Source organism: Alligator mississippiensis, chromosome 5 (genome assembly GCF_030867095.1).
Source record: "Alligator mississippiensis isolate rAllMis1 chromosome 5, rAllMis1, whole genome shotgun sequence".
Lineage (NCBI taxonomy): Eukaryota > Metazoa > Chordata > Crocodylia > Alligatoridae > Alligator > Alligator mississippiensis.
In genome coordinates this window covers 24,113,018-24,128,362 of record NC_081828.1, presented here as the reverse complement: position 1 = coordinate 24,128,362, position 15,345 = coordinate 24,113,018, and positions in this window count along the sequence as shown.

Genomic DNA, 15,345 nt, shown 5'->3' with positions numbered 1-15,345 from the left:
TGTGTCACAACAATGGGCCTTTTTCAGGGTCAGCATTGGCAGTATGTAAACACAGAGGGACTCACAGGAGTCAAACAGGACATTCTTTCCAGGATTTGCACCAACAACAACAGTCATGTAATCTATCTCCAGGAGACACACAGAGATCATTGATCAGCAATAGGCCATTGATCCCTGGGATGAGATTAGCCATTGAAAGGCAGCATGAGAAATACAGCAGTGCTATCTTGGTAAAACCAGAGCTCGTCATCAACACAACATCGAAGACAGAACAAAATGACTTAGAAATCTTAACCATCAGTACGGACAACATCTCAATAACATGTTTATAAACCTCCAGGGAAGTTTTGTGATTGTCAGTGACTTTAACAGCACATTAAAGTCACAATGGGTTACAGCAAAAACTATGAGAATGGCAACTTGGTTGAGATGTGGGCCAAGGCGTATCACCTAAGCCCGATCCATGACTCAAAGTTACCAATTTTAAGAAAGCAGACTGGAGAGGCTTTTCTGAAGACTTTGATAAAAAAGTGACACACATCGAACCAGTGTTGGATAACTATGACTTCTTCATGAATTCACTGAGCAAAACCTCCAAGGGGTATATACACCTCAAGGATGTAGAACTAAGTATATACCAGAGTTTACTCCCATACGAGCTTTACTCCCAAATACAAAAAATACCAGCAATGCTTCAAAGAGATGCTTTCTCAGAAGACACTATTGCAGCAGAGACAGCCCTATCTAACAAGCTCCAAAAAGAAAGGTGACAGAAATGGAAAGAATTGATAAAAAAAAAAATAGATATGACCCACACTGGTAGGAAAGCATAGTAAACCATTTGCAAGCTTAGTAACAACCTGAATAAAGTATAGCAGCACCAGAACAACACAGCCAACCAGGTGGCTCACCAACTTCTGTTAAACAGTAAAGCTTCAAACAGCCTAAAATAAGGATTAGACAGCAAACTAATCAGGAGGAAAATCATTTTAGTATGCCATACACAATGGATGAACTTATGCCAGAATAAGCCACTTGAAGAATGGCAAAGCAGCTGGACTCAACAACATATGCACAGAGCAGATCAAACACTTTGGTCCTTCAACCAAGTTATGGGTATTTCACCTTTTTAACAATTGCTCATCACCTCTTAGAATACCTAAATCATGTGACAGGCCTATGTAATAGCGCTATTAAAGCCAGGGAAAGATGCCTCTAGCCCAGAGACCTTTAGGCCAGTGCCACTTCCATGCCATCTTTATAAATTTTACCAATACCTTATTCTCAATTCACCTTTAAACTCATATTGAACAACATCTAATACCAGAACAAACTGGATTTAGACCAGTCAAGTCCTGCACTGGCCAAATACTAAACATCATCCAGCATATAGAAGATGGATTTGAGAAACAGATGATAACCACTGCTGTATGTATAGACCAATCAGCAGCATACAACAGTGAACCACCAAAATCAACTTGCCAAAATCTACAATATGAAGCACGACTACGACCTACCAATCTCTTTTGGAAAATACATGTTTTTACATAGACCTGTGCAAGAGACAGAGTTACCAGAGATGACAATGAAGTGGCATCCCACAGTAGTATGCTAGCACTGATCCTTTTTAACATATATACCAATGACCAACCCATACAGAGTAATACAAGGAGCTTCATATATGTTGATTATCTATGCATTACAGCAAGAGAAGGACTTCACCACTGTCGAGAACAGCTGTCATGTGCACTGAACAACCTCTCAGATTACTACAACAAGAACAAGCTTTTATGCCAACCCAAACAAGACGCAGGTCACAGCTTTTTACCTATGCCATAGAAAAGCCACAGAAATTAGACATCACCTAGGATAAACCCCACTGACTAATCACTTGAACCCTGCATACTTGGAGGTTACACTGAAGCAAACACTTACCTTCAAAGCACATGTAGAGAAAACAAAAGGAAAAAATCAGTGCCCGCAACAATGTACTGAGAAAGTTGGTCACTTCAAAGTGGGGAACGAAGTGGGGAGCAAAGCCTGCTCATTATGAACCACTGCTATTGCCTTGTGTTACTCTATTGCAGAGTATACATGTTCAGTATGGGAACAATCAGCTCATGGCAAGAAAATAGACCCAGCTGTCATAAAATAACAGGATGTCCAAAAGCCAACACCAAAGGATAGCTTATACTTCCTGACTAGCAACATACCACTTGATATCAGAAGAAAGGTAGCAAGACAAAAAGAAATATCGTGAGAGATGGAAAACCCCAGGCATCTGCACTATGGTCATACAGAAGTAACTACACAAAAGAGTTTTGTAATCAGTATTGCACCATTGAACATGGCTGAGAGGGCGTGACTGAGGTTATGGAAGGAAAGATTATATGCAATCAGGTGCTATGAAATGGATAGGGAAACCCAGGAGGACCTTCCAAGAGGGGTGGATCTACATGAACAACCTGGCAATGCCTGATATCACCTGTGCACACAAAATGGAAGATCAAAAGCAAGCATGATCAAAAGGGATAATCTAATGACATGAATATATGTAAGTGCAGTGAAGTGCAGACTATGGATGGAGCACATGGTCATTTGCCAACTCCTTGGCAAGACCTGTACGAAGAAGGACCTTGCTGCAGCAACAGAAAGAGCCTTCACTTGTGCACAATTCCAGAAAAACATCTAGTTTATGACAAAGGCACGAGAACAAAATCCTCTAACAATGGACCTTTCATTCTCAACCTCCCTCCTCCTCTCACCAACTCCTGCCCTGCTTTTGAAATCTGGGTCCCATTAGGACACAGAGAATGCTCCCACAGAGCTGTACAGGATGTAGACACCTGGACAGCACACAGAGCATGCGAGGTCTCCTGCATCAGTCCCTCTCTCCTCCATAGCTTTAACAGAGGACTACTCCAGCTTGGATGCAAACTAAGCACTCTGGAGTTGTACAGATACAATTTCCTGCTATAAATGCCCCAGTTTGGCAAGTGGTTGTATGGGTGGAAAAATGTTAAACAGAAAGCATACCCTCTTCTTCCCCCATTTTTCTTGCACATTTTTAATGGAAAAAGTGTGATCACTTTAAGAATATATTTTCTGTCTTTAACCTGTGTTTTTGAAACCCTAAGGGAAAGAATCTTACTGAACCCTTCAGTAATTAAAGTAATTAAAGTTATATTATGAAGCAGGCAGTTGATGACATTCACAACATTATACTGAAGAATTAACATAATTGAGACTTCAGAATAATTAATAGGCTAGAGCAATATATTCTAAAACAGTCCTTTGTAGTTTATTATTAAGAAACTTTTTGTGGAAATGAAAAGAAACCTCACCTGCTTACATTTCAGAACTGATTCAAATAGGGGATTTTAGTTCAGGCCCCTGCTAATTTGAAATTCCAACCCCTAAACATGGCTTTAATAAGAAGCAAGAATAATATTTTATGTTTGTCTGACTATATTTTGATGTTATTTTGATACTCTCCAGATGTAAATTTTGAAAGCTGATATTTCCCAAACACAAAGCTAATTCTGGAGATCCCTACAAGTAAACACCAAACTGATTTTTATTTCTAATCCCATCTTCTTCCTGGCAACATTTACCCAAGCTTACAATGAAAATGGGGCCCAGTCTCACAACATACTGCATGAAAACACTGAAGACAATAGGAGTCGAGGACACACGGTATCTTACAGAATCAGATCCCAATAATCAGCATTTAGACAACCATAAAATGAGATCATTATTTTTCAGCTAAACTGAGACTGTAAAGTCATCCAGAATGAAAAGCCTATTCAAATTAAATCCATATGTTGACCCATTGCATTGATTGAAATATAAAAGGATAAGAGTTTATTTTGAAATCTTTGTTCTAGAATTTTTGTGCATTAGATGTAATTCCTGTGTTTACTCAGCTCAGATTCTGTGCAAATTATTTTTATTTGGCAAAGGTGAAAGATTTGGTAATAAAATTAGATAATGATTATTGATCTGTTGATTTAGGCTCCTCTGCACATGCCTAATTTCATACAGATAAGTATTTCTGTTAAAGTCAGTGGAATAACCATGGATGATGGTTAGAGTTTCATCCTCCTACTTAGCCTGTAATGTGAATACTTTGTATATATGTTGCAGCTTCTTGCCAAGCTATGAGAAGCACAGTTACACTTTTCTGCCCTCCTCAAAAACAAATATTTTGTTATTTAGTGAAAGAAAATAGGGTAGACAATCTCATGACTTTTTGGCAGAGGCCATCATTTTTTCCAGGGCAAGGAAAGTATTTTTATTTGCTCTGAGCTATTCTCCCCACTCCTTTTTCTGAATGATTACGAACAAAAATGAGCAGTCTAAGCCAATTGACTTGGGTACAGTGTAAGTGCGCAGCACCCAGTAAAGTCAAATGAAGTATAATGCAAGAGAAAGTGTCTCTCTTTCCAAGGCAATAATTAAATTTACTTTTTATTCTTTAACGCTACTCTATTGTGACAAGAAAGCAAACAAAAGCCAATTGTTGTCCAGCCATTAAAAAATTCTAATGTCCCAGGTATTATTCAGATATAACAGAGCAAGAAATAAAATCATCCCATAATTTTGTAGTATGTTTTCAAAGAAAAATAAATTGAAATAGTAGGGTTTTCCATCTGTATAGTACCTTTCTGCCAAGAGTCTCAAACTGATTTTACAAAGATAGGTTAGGAAGTTATTTTAGGAAGAATCTGATACATAGGGCACATCTACACATTACCCTACAGTGCCATAGTGACGGGCTACGTAATTGCCAGTTACACCGCCATAGTAGAGCACTATTATGGTGACATAGTGGCGAAATCTAACCACGCACCATGCACAAGGCGAGTAACCACCCGCACTGCACCAAAAGGAAGTACTAAAGCACAGCGCCACAGCAATGTTACCATACAGTGATGTGTAGACGCGCCCATAGAGAAGTGACTATAGATTCCAGTTCTCCATCCCAATTCTCTGCTGTAATGCAGCCTTCCCAATTTCTAGTGCAATGATTATTGTATTGTATATGGTAAAACATTGTTTTGCTCCTAAGTTACTTTAGCACAGTGTGGTAACTTCTGAATATGTTTTTCATTTTGATCATGAGAAAACAATAGCATCTCTCCGGTCAAGCCAGCTTTCTCTGTAACCTATTTGGTAACCAGTTTTGTGTAATATTTGGATGACTCATTGGATCAGTTTTCCTGAAGCAGTTTACTTAGAAATCTGCATAAGAAAAAATTTACTTGCTAAATATTCCCCCTGCTTTGCCAGATAGTATGTTTCCAATTAACAGTTTAAGGAAAAAAAAATCTGGCACATGACACTGACCATATTGAGTGGGTTCAGCCAAACTATTCTGCTAATAAATTTTCTCTTACAGTTTTGTACACTGCCACTAAGCCAACAAATCCAGACACTCATCTGAGTTTTATCAATTTGTCTCACTGAATTTTGTCAAGACTCCATTTTTATGAATAATGCCATGAAAAAGGAAGTAAATGCAAGTGAATGAGAAGTCATATTACAGAACAAAGAAATGTGTATGACAATAATTTTCCTGAAGTATAAACCTAAAAAAGACACTTACCACAGGTCTTCTAAAAATGCTCAATAATAATTAGCCCTGTGGAACACTGGATTTGCTCAGCGCCCTGGAAGATAACAGCAAAAAAAGGGGTTCAGATTCTCATAGAACAAGCCAAATAAAAATATTTAGTTTACACAAAAAAACCTTATTGTAACCCAAAAGAACTCAACAGGAATTGGGACTATCATCATGTTTTACTCCAGCCTAGGAGCTGTAATTTACACTTTATAAGGCTATTTAGCATTATTATAATTTCAGACTCATTATCTGCTATGTTACTTTAATTGTACAACTGCATAGCGCCTTTGAAATCAGCTGCGTTAGAACTTGAATAATGTGGGAGTAAGGAAGCTGTCAATTCAGACTTTTTCTTTGTTTTTGTTTTTTTTTTAAACTGAAATTACAATTTTGGTAGCTGTCTTCTCCTTGAGTGATGTTCTTTCCACATAGATTTAAGTAAAGTCCATCAACACTTGTTAGTTTTTTGACATAACAATTTCCTGGACTGTTTCTGCCCAAAGTTTCTTCAGTTTATATACATCATACTCAGATCTATTTTCAGAGCTGGAACCGGATCTCCATGTGCTGGGCAGAAGCTGTCAGGCTGAAGCTTTCCCCTACCCCTGCAGCCCACAATGGCGCAGCAGGGGCAGGAGTGGGAGGAAGAGCCCCTGGAGGTGAGAAGAGCAGAGCAGCACTGGGAACAGTCCCACCAAAGCTGGCTAGGGCCAGCAAGGCTGTTCTGCATCTTCAGATGTGGCTCCTATTCCTGCCGCGCCACACCGCTCCAGGACGGATGAAGCTTCATCCCAGTAGCTTCCTCCCAGCACTTAGAGATCCGGCTCCTGCTCTCGGCTGCCTTCCATGCACTCTGTCCATCCACAGGAGCTGCTCATTGTGGCATAAGACAAAAGCGATTCAAGAGAGTAAGGAAGCCATCACCCTGTCATTACCCCCTGCCATCCCTCCCTCCCACATAAACAGGCAGCAGAGCAATCGGCCCTGGGGAAGGGTTCTATATATAATCCTCTGAATCATGGTGTACACATAAGAGTCAGATGCCTGATGAATCCATTTGTAGCTGACAAGCCCAATTAGAGAGTGACACAGCTTGTTACAAGTTTTACAGATCCATACATTTTTCTGAGTTGGAGTCCAAGTTTCCTGCATGCTTCTTCCTTCTTTCTCACTTTGCTTCCATCCTCTGGATTAGAGCTGCTTCATGCTGAGCTGCACCCAATGCCAGATGTTCCCTCCAGATTGGATGGGAATCTGAGCACTCCTCCCAGCTTTCTCCATTGATGTTAAATGACTTCATATAATTTTTGTACACATTGTGTTACTCCCATAGAGGATGACCCTGCTTCCTAGAGCTATCTCAAATCTTGCTGTACAAAATATTCTTGGGGTTATGGTTTCCTCCCATTCTCCTGACATGGCCAAGCCACCTCCTCTCCTTGAGAGAGGTTTCTAAGTGCGTCAGTCCTGCATACTGCAGCACCTATATGTTTGGCATTTTGACTTCCCACTTTACTTTCAGGATCTTGCACAGGCATCTCATGTAAAAGCTGTTTAGTCTTCTGATGTGCCTAGCATACGTAGTCTACATTTCTAAACCATAAAGCAAAAACAACAGCATGCAAGTCTTGTAGGTTCACATCTTCACATTAGTTGATAGCCCATGCACATTTCTGTAACAGTCCAAAATCATTAGCTGCTTTTCTAATTCTGTTAGTTCAGTCTGAAGGCCAAGATTCCTGCTGATTGTAGAACTCAAGTGCCAAAGCGGTCAACAACACCAAGAGATTTACCCACCAGTCAGGTCAGACACTGGTTCTTCCACCCCTTGGGTACATGATTACAGTCTTCTTGAGACTAATTGTCAACATAAAGCTCTTGTATGATGCATAAAATATGTTCAGGAGATTTTGCAGGGAAGATTCACCGTGTATGACCAAGGCTATGTCATCCACAAACAGGACATCTCTCAGAATCACCTCTTTCATCTTGAGCTCTATTCTCCTGACAAAAGGTAAAATTCTAGTAGGAAATGAATGGAAACAGTCTGGGGAAGTCTCCTTAAGGAGCCAATAATGCTGCATTATGATGATGGCCTCAAGATTACATCATCATAGTGGAACATTACTGACTCTTTAAGGGGACTTCTCAAACTATTTCCATTCACTTCCATCAAGTATTTACCCTCTATCATCAGATTGGAGCCCTCCCTTGTGATCTGAATGCAGAGAGAATTATTGCACCATGAGATTATTACAATGCAACCACAAAATATGCCAGTGCTCCTCAGCCATTTTGAAAGCCTCAGCTAAGATATTAAGTTTCAGAACCTTGGCTGAAGGTAGTCAAATGACCAGATGTTTAGTAGTTCATTTTGGATAATGACCCAAACATTCATATCCAATCTTATCCAGCCCAACAGCCCAAGTTTGCTTAGCAAAATTTCCCACCCATGATTCATTTCTTTTTATAATTAACTTACTAATTATAAAGTTATTAGACTTCAATACTTATAAGCTATGGTTTTAAAAAATGCCAGCAATTCTAACTAAATTCAGCGTTATGAAGATAATATAAAAGTTGGTTCATAAACTTGACTAGTTTTTTGTAGCAACATTCATATGTTATTGTTAAAATTAAAATACTTAGAACCCTTGCAGAAAGCTGACATAAAGCATCTTTTATAACTATAGTAATATGGATGTTTATGTCATAGAGGTGTAACAAGACCAAGTCCCACCTACAAGTCCTGGGCAGCCAGGACCCCCCTAGTGGTCTTGTGGATCCTGCTTTGTTTCTGCTGTAGGGTGGCCTCCCTTTTTAACTGCCACACCTTTATTGGACTAATTTAAAAAGGAAAACAATAGGGCCCTAGAGCAAGCCTTAGTCTGTCTTCCTGATCATGGATCTCTCTCGGACTCTACTGATCATAATCCTGCCCTCACTCAAAGGTTGGGCCCCCTGGCCCATAAGTACCACCCAGGCTCCAGGTGCCTTATGAGCTATTCATGACCTCCAACTTCCCCTATAGCCTTGCCCATGCCTCTCAGGTGTTATAGCCTGTCACTTCCCTTTGTTGGGGCCTCAACATTGCCAGCCTCCACCCCTTTTCTTTTGCTGGGCCTTCTAGCCTAAGTCTACCATGCCAGATCTGGCTTCCAGGCTCTAGCCCTCATCTTGTCCATCATAGCTTTAGTCTCATCTCTGTTCTTGCCCCTCTAGGACTATAGACTCCTGGTCCTGGCCTTGTCCCTTTTTGGGCTCTTCAGTTTTCCCCTTCTGGGCTATGGGTCCTGACCCTGGTTCTTGCCCCTTTTGCGGTCTGAGTTTCACCCCTCTAGGGCTCTGGTCTTGCCCCTCTAAGGCTACAGGCTCCTGGGTCCTGGTTCTCACCCTTTTGGGGCTCTCAGTTTGCCCCTCTTGGGTTACAGACTGCTAGCTTTGGTCCTCACCCCTATCGGGCTAAATTCTCACCTTCCTGGGCTACGGGTCCCTGACCCAGGCTCTGCCTCTCTGGCATTGGGCCTCTGGCTCTAACTGCATCTTGATCAGTCCCTGTGCCTTAGTCTCCCTGGCTTCAGACCATTACCATTACCTGGCTTTGACCTTCCCAACTGCTGCCTGCCTGTGGTTTGTGTCTACCCTAGAATCTATGCAGTTGTTTCCCTCTCTTAGGGTAAAAGGGTCCCTAGGCTGCTGTTACAGAGGTTCACAGAGTCACAAGTAGCATACTAGTTTGTAAAGGCAGGAAAATGAAAATCTTAGAAAATACAACATAAAAACAAACATTCCAAAGAGTTAAAAAATAAAGTTATCACAAGATGTTTTCTTCATATGAGCACAAAGATAAAATGCAATATAATGCAACTTGTAAATAAACAGATTGAACAGTTTTGATCCTTGAAGGAGAAAATAAACAGAAAGAAAAATAGCAACTCAATGGGAGTTTCATCCAAATGGTGATAGCAGCACAGTTCAATTTCTGTTTCTTTAAAAAAAAAACCCTTTCTTTTACTTTAAGCAAAATGCCTTTGTGACATTTTATAGCAAGAATGGAGTAGTTTAACACAGAGAGCAGAAATCAAGCCTCTGATGGACCTTTCAGCACGGTTATAAAAAATGTATACAGTTTTAGAAACAGCAGGCTTCAACATGGAGAGACTCTAAACAGATAGCCCAGTAACATAGAACATGACAGTTAACATCATTTCCCATAAAATATTCCAAGTATGAGGAAAGAAATAAAAATTGTTAACAGTTTTATTTAAAATGTTTAATTTTGTGAGTAGTATACAAGTACAATTATTTTATAGGTCTTTGACATCTCCAGCTCTGCAAATCTTTACTGCTGCAAGCAGTCCTATTGTTTTCAAGAAGTGGATTTTTACATGAATAAGGTTTGCAGAACCAGCCCCCTTAAGTGTATATTTAATCTCAATCACTTCACTAACCTCTTCATAAAAAGGGAATAATATCCAGCTACATTTTATTTTAATTAACTTCTTCATCCACTTTTCTAAGTTATCTCATCTAGTTTACTGCCATTTTCCATCCAGATTTCGGGAACACTCATTTAAAGTGTCTTACAAGAAGCTTATAAAAAACACAAATTGCTGTGTTTCATAACAACAAATGTCTTATAACTAATGGTGTGGGACACTCCACTTAAAGTTCGTAAAGCATTTGGAGAGTCTTCCTAAAATAAACTGATGTTCTGATGTGAAGTTAAGAAATTAGTCTTTCTAATCCATACTTTAAAGCTGTTTGTTTGCTAAATATAAATTCAGGCTAATTCAACCTTCATTTAAATTACATGCATGTTATTACCGTCATTTTGTAATTTAGCAATACAATACTAAGGTTCTTGTGTAACTGTGGGAAGAATACATAAGACATCAAGTAAGTTTTCACTACTTTGTTAAAATGCCTCTTTGATGTGAATTTGCCACTAGGCTTCAACTTTGATCATTTTGCAACTTTCAAGAATCCTTGTGAAAAGGTGGCTGCAAGAACTGGAAACTCCTCCCCCTATCCTTGCATTCCAATAAGGCTTAAACTACCCTACTATGCCTTGAATATCTTTAGAGGTCTATTCCTTGCCCAGTTCTTTCTTCTCAAGTCCATGCAGCTTCCTTTGTTATTTTTATTGGGTCTCAGGAACACTGAGCAGTCTTTTTTTTTCTTTTGTCCATCAAAAGATAGTGCATCCCCACAGTCCTGACAGGATTTTCCAGAAAACAAAATGTGCTGTCCTCCAAATATCAGAGGGAGTAATGTTTCATTGATGCCTCAGATGTGCCCAAACACAATCATCATCTACAAGTGACAGAGCATACTGCAAGAGAGATTTCTCTTCACTGAATGCTAATCATAGTATGTTTTTGTTGCTGTGGTATTAATAGATAATGATGGCTTCTTTCCTTATCTAGTAATAGATTTTCCATTGTATATTGTACAGCACATTCAGCTGTGAGTACAGATTGCTTGATTACTCTACAATACAGACATCATTTTGATAGACCATATAGTTACAAACTGCTGTCTGACCTGAGCTAGTTATTGTTTGGTGGGCTATGTGATACAACAAGGTAAAAACTCACAAGTTTTTCTGGAGGGATCCAGTGGTATAATTGGGACAGAGTGAATAGGGCAAGTGCCCTGGGCATCAATGGGGCAGTTTTGCTGGTGGCAGCAACCAGAAGTCACCACTGCCCCTGGGACCCTGGTGTCTGGCTATATCCCTGTACTGCCTGGAGGGCTCCATAGCCTTATTAACTTATATATGACCCTTTTCCTCATTTTAGGACTGAAATGATACAACCTCTAACATGAGCATACACAGAAGGCACAAAAATAGCCAAAGGTCTTCACAATAATTTTTGCAGATCTCAGTGCGTGTGTGTGTGCAGGTGTGCATGCATGTGTACTGTAACAGAGAACCCTAACCCTGTTACTAGGAGACAGGGTGGTCCCTTTAAATCCTGAACCTTCCAGTCACGGCCAGCTGGTCAAGTAGGGGTTAAGGCTCAAGACCTGCCAGCCGGTCAGGTGACAGGAAGAGGAAGGCCAGGATCCTACAAATGGCAAGTGGAGAAGGCCAGAGGGGCAGCAGGAAGGGGGATTCCCAAAGACCATGGTGCTGCGGCTGCAGTCTCTGTCGGAAGCCTATGCCATGCTGTGAGCCATCCTCACGATCATCTAAAGTAAGCAGGCATGTTGCCTCTCTTGTTTCTGTAGTATCATTTTTTCCATTATATGGCCTTAAAAGCCTATGTTTTGTGTTGAACATTAAGACCAGTGGTTTGGGTGAGGCTATTTGGGGAAGGAGGAGGCCTCAGTGGGGGTCCACTGCAGTGTAGGCACCCCAGTGCCAGAGAGGGTGCAATATTTGGAGGTAAGCTGACCCTAATGCCAGAGAGGGCACAATATTTGGTGGTGAGCTGACCCTAACGCCAGAGAGGGTGCAGTATTTGGAGCTGAGTAGACCCCAGCACCACAGAGGGCGCAGGAGCACGAGTGAGTTTTTTTTGAGAGCTAGAGCCTGGGAGTCAAACCCTGATTAGAGGGGGTTTTTCACTGACAGACATAGCTAGAGAGAGAAGGGGTAGGCCCACAGCGGCCAAGAACCCAACATAAAGAGGAATTTACAAATACCATCTGCAAGCCTTGGACTATGGTGTAGGGGAGCCGCAGATAGTGTCCCCTGGCATCGGGGCATACAATGGGCAGCCTCCTGCTTAATTAACAATAATTAATTAACAACAAGGCATGGCAGATGAGAAGGTGGGTGGTTGGCCCATAACAGGTGGGTGGGCCCTGAGCAGGCCCCACCCTGTTACAGTACAAATGACACTTCACTGTGTCTACAAAACAGAGTAAAAAAACAAGTGCCAAAAACACACCTTACTCAGAAGCAACTCCCACAGGTGAGGAGTAATAATATTTTGCATTTATACCACTTTTCTAAGAGCATTTAAAAATGTGAATTGTCACCCTGTATGGCCACACACCCACTTCCTTATCAAGGCCAGTCAACTCTGAGGTCCAGGTTTCTGGCCAGTTGATTAGTGAATTTATTGTATTTTTTTAAGATCTATAAAACATGACTGGCTAGAAAAACATTCTTCTCACTTTTACCCTAAATGTGTGCGTGGGTAGCACACTTGGTCATGAGGTAATATTGTCCTTTAGTCTTCTCCCTTTTTGGTGTATGCTATCCCAATTTTATTAGATCATTTTCCCTCTCAGCCTTCACTTTGTTAAGCTAAACATGTCAAGCTCATAAAATAGGCTTTCTGTTCCCCTGTTCTTCCTTTTAGCTCTTCTCTGCATCTGGACTAATTTGAGTGCAATATTCCATATGTCCAATGCCTGATAGTTCTATATCTCCATTAGAAATACTTCACTTGCAGAACCACAAAAGTGTTTTTTCATGGATTAAGGAATCATCTTGGTAGTTTACAGCCTCCTTGTAAGCAGATAATTCACCCAGGTCTTTATCTTACTCTGTCACTTCTAGCTGATGAGCTCCTAGGTCATTATTGAAATTCATGAACTTGCACTTTGCACTATTAAATTTCTTCTTATGTCTATTGCTCTTCTACTACAGTCCTCAAGGGCATCCAGTTCTTCACATATAATACACCAATGTTCCCTTGTACTAATGATGCCTCCCAATTTTGTGTCATCAGCAAATTTCATTAGCACACACCTACTTTTCAGTGCTAAAATTACTACTGACTATATCTTGTACTAAAATTAGTCCTTTAGGAAATTTACTTATAATATCACTCCAACCCAGGTCATCTTCTTTCAGCATAGCCCATTGTCATTTCCCATTTAGCCAACTCCTTACTTAACTTAATAAAGTTGAAAATTATAAGCATCTTCTTCAATTTAACCCATGTTTTGCAATACATCTATAATATTTTACTAAAGTCTATCTACTATAAATTTCTTTATCTAAAATATTATGAAAGAAAGATATAAGGTTAGTCTAGCATAATCTGTCTTCTGTAAAACCCCTGCGGCATTTCATTCCCATTTCCATTTATCTCCATGTTTTTAATTATTCTTTCCTTCTAAATGAAAGCATTATGCACTACTAAGGTCAAATTAATGACCGTTCCTGCCCTGACCACTTTTTCATATTTTCTTAAAAATGAATGCTACGTTTGCCAGATCTATTAGAAAACCTTACTGGACTTCAAATGCCATATGTTATTTCTTCCATTGTTCTAGGATGGAGATAATTCAGTCCTCTCCAGTTTAAGCACATGAAGTTATCTGAATTTTGCTTCCAACTTAGAAGTGGTCTCCAATCTGCTAAGATTCAATAAGGACAAGTACAAAGTCCTGCACTTGGGATCAAAAAATTGCATGCACAAATAAAAACTGGGGAATGACTAGCTAGGCTGCAATACTGCAGAGAAGGACCCGGGGACTACAATGGACCATATGCTGAATATGAGCCAACAGTGTGCTCTTGTTGCCAAAAAAAACCAATAGCATCATGGGTTCCAACAGGAATGTCACTTGCAAATTAAAGGAAGTGACTTGGGCATTGGAACAGATTACCTAGAAAAGCGTTGGAATCTCCATCATTGGAAGTTTTCAAGAGCAGGTTGGACAGACACTTAGTTGGGATAGTTTAGTCAGGTGCAATCCTGCCTTGAGCAGGGGCTGAATTATATGGCCTCATGTGATCCCTTCCAGCCCAGCTACCCTTTCTTGAAAACTTAAATAAAGCATACATTTAGTTTTTAGGCCATAGCTTGATTGTCTTTAGTACAGAATTCTATTCCCCTAGAGCAGGGGTGGGCAAAATATGGCCCGGGGGCCAGATCCAGCCCACTAGGCCATTCTATCTGACCTGCGGGGCCCCTAAATAATTTAGAAAATTAATATTTATTTGCTCCTAGCTGCCTGTAAAAGATGACAGGAGCCAGGGGCAGTAGGGCCCAGAGGAAACTGGTGGCAGGACCCAGCAGCAAGGCCTTCCCGGCCGTGCCCCCCCAACCAGAAACTTCTGCCTAGCAGAGGCTTCTGGCCTGGGACCATGGGGCTGTTCCTGCTTCCCTGTGCCAGAGAGAAAAATGTGGCCCTCAACAGCTTGCCAAAACTCAGTAAGTGGCCCGCTGCCCGAACTAATTGCCCACCCCTGCCCTAGAGCATATAAATGGCAGTTTTCCAAATATGTAAGCAGTATTTTTTGGCATTAATGCACATGTTGCATCTGCACTGTCTATGTATAACTTTATGCATTTAGACTAGCCAGGGGCAGATCAGAGTGGGTGGAGGGGAAGGGGTGTGGTGCGGTGCAGGGGTGCAGTTGCACACCCCTTCTTTTCCTGCTCCACTCAAATTTTAAAACCAACTGCCTGGGAGGGGCATCAGCATTTCTATTCAAGCAATGCTGAGGAAGTCAATTGATTTGATGGATCTTATAATGTTCCTGATTACTGGTAAGCTCTCTTTACTCCAAGTGTTATTAACCCTCTCCCTTTTACTAGTCTTAACATCCAATTAATCAAATTATCCTTTCTTCTCCAGTTTTTCTGTCTGTTAGTCATTCTTGATAATATCAATCATTTATTTCATAGCCCTGCTCACTGTTTTTAGTTCTAGCTTAAAAACCTTAACTCAGGCATGGTAATATTAAACTCATGTGCACATTAGCTCAGATGTCAAAATGACTGACAGTGAAGTGTTAGATATAC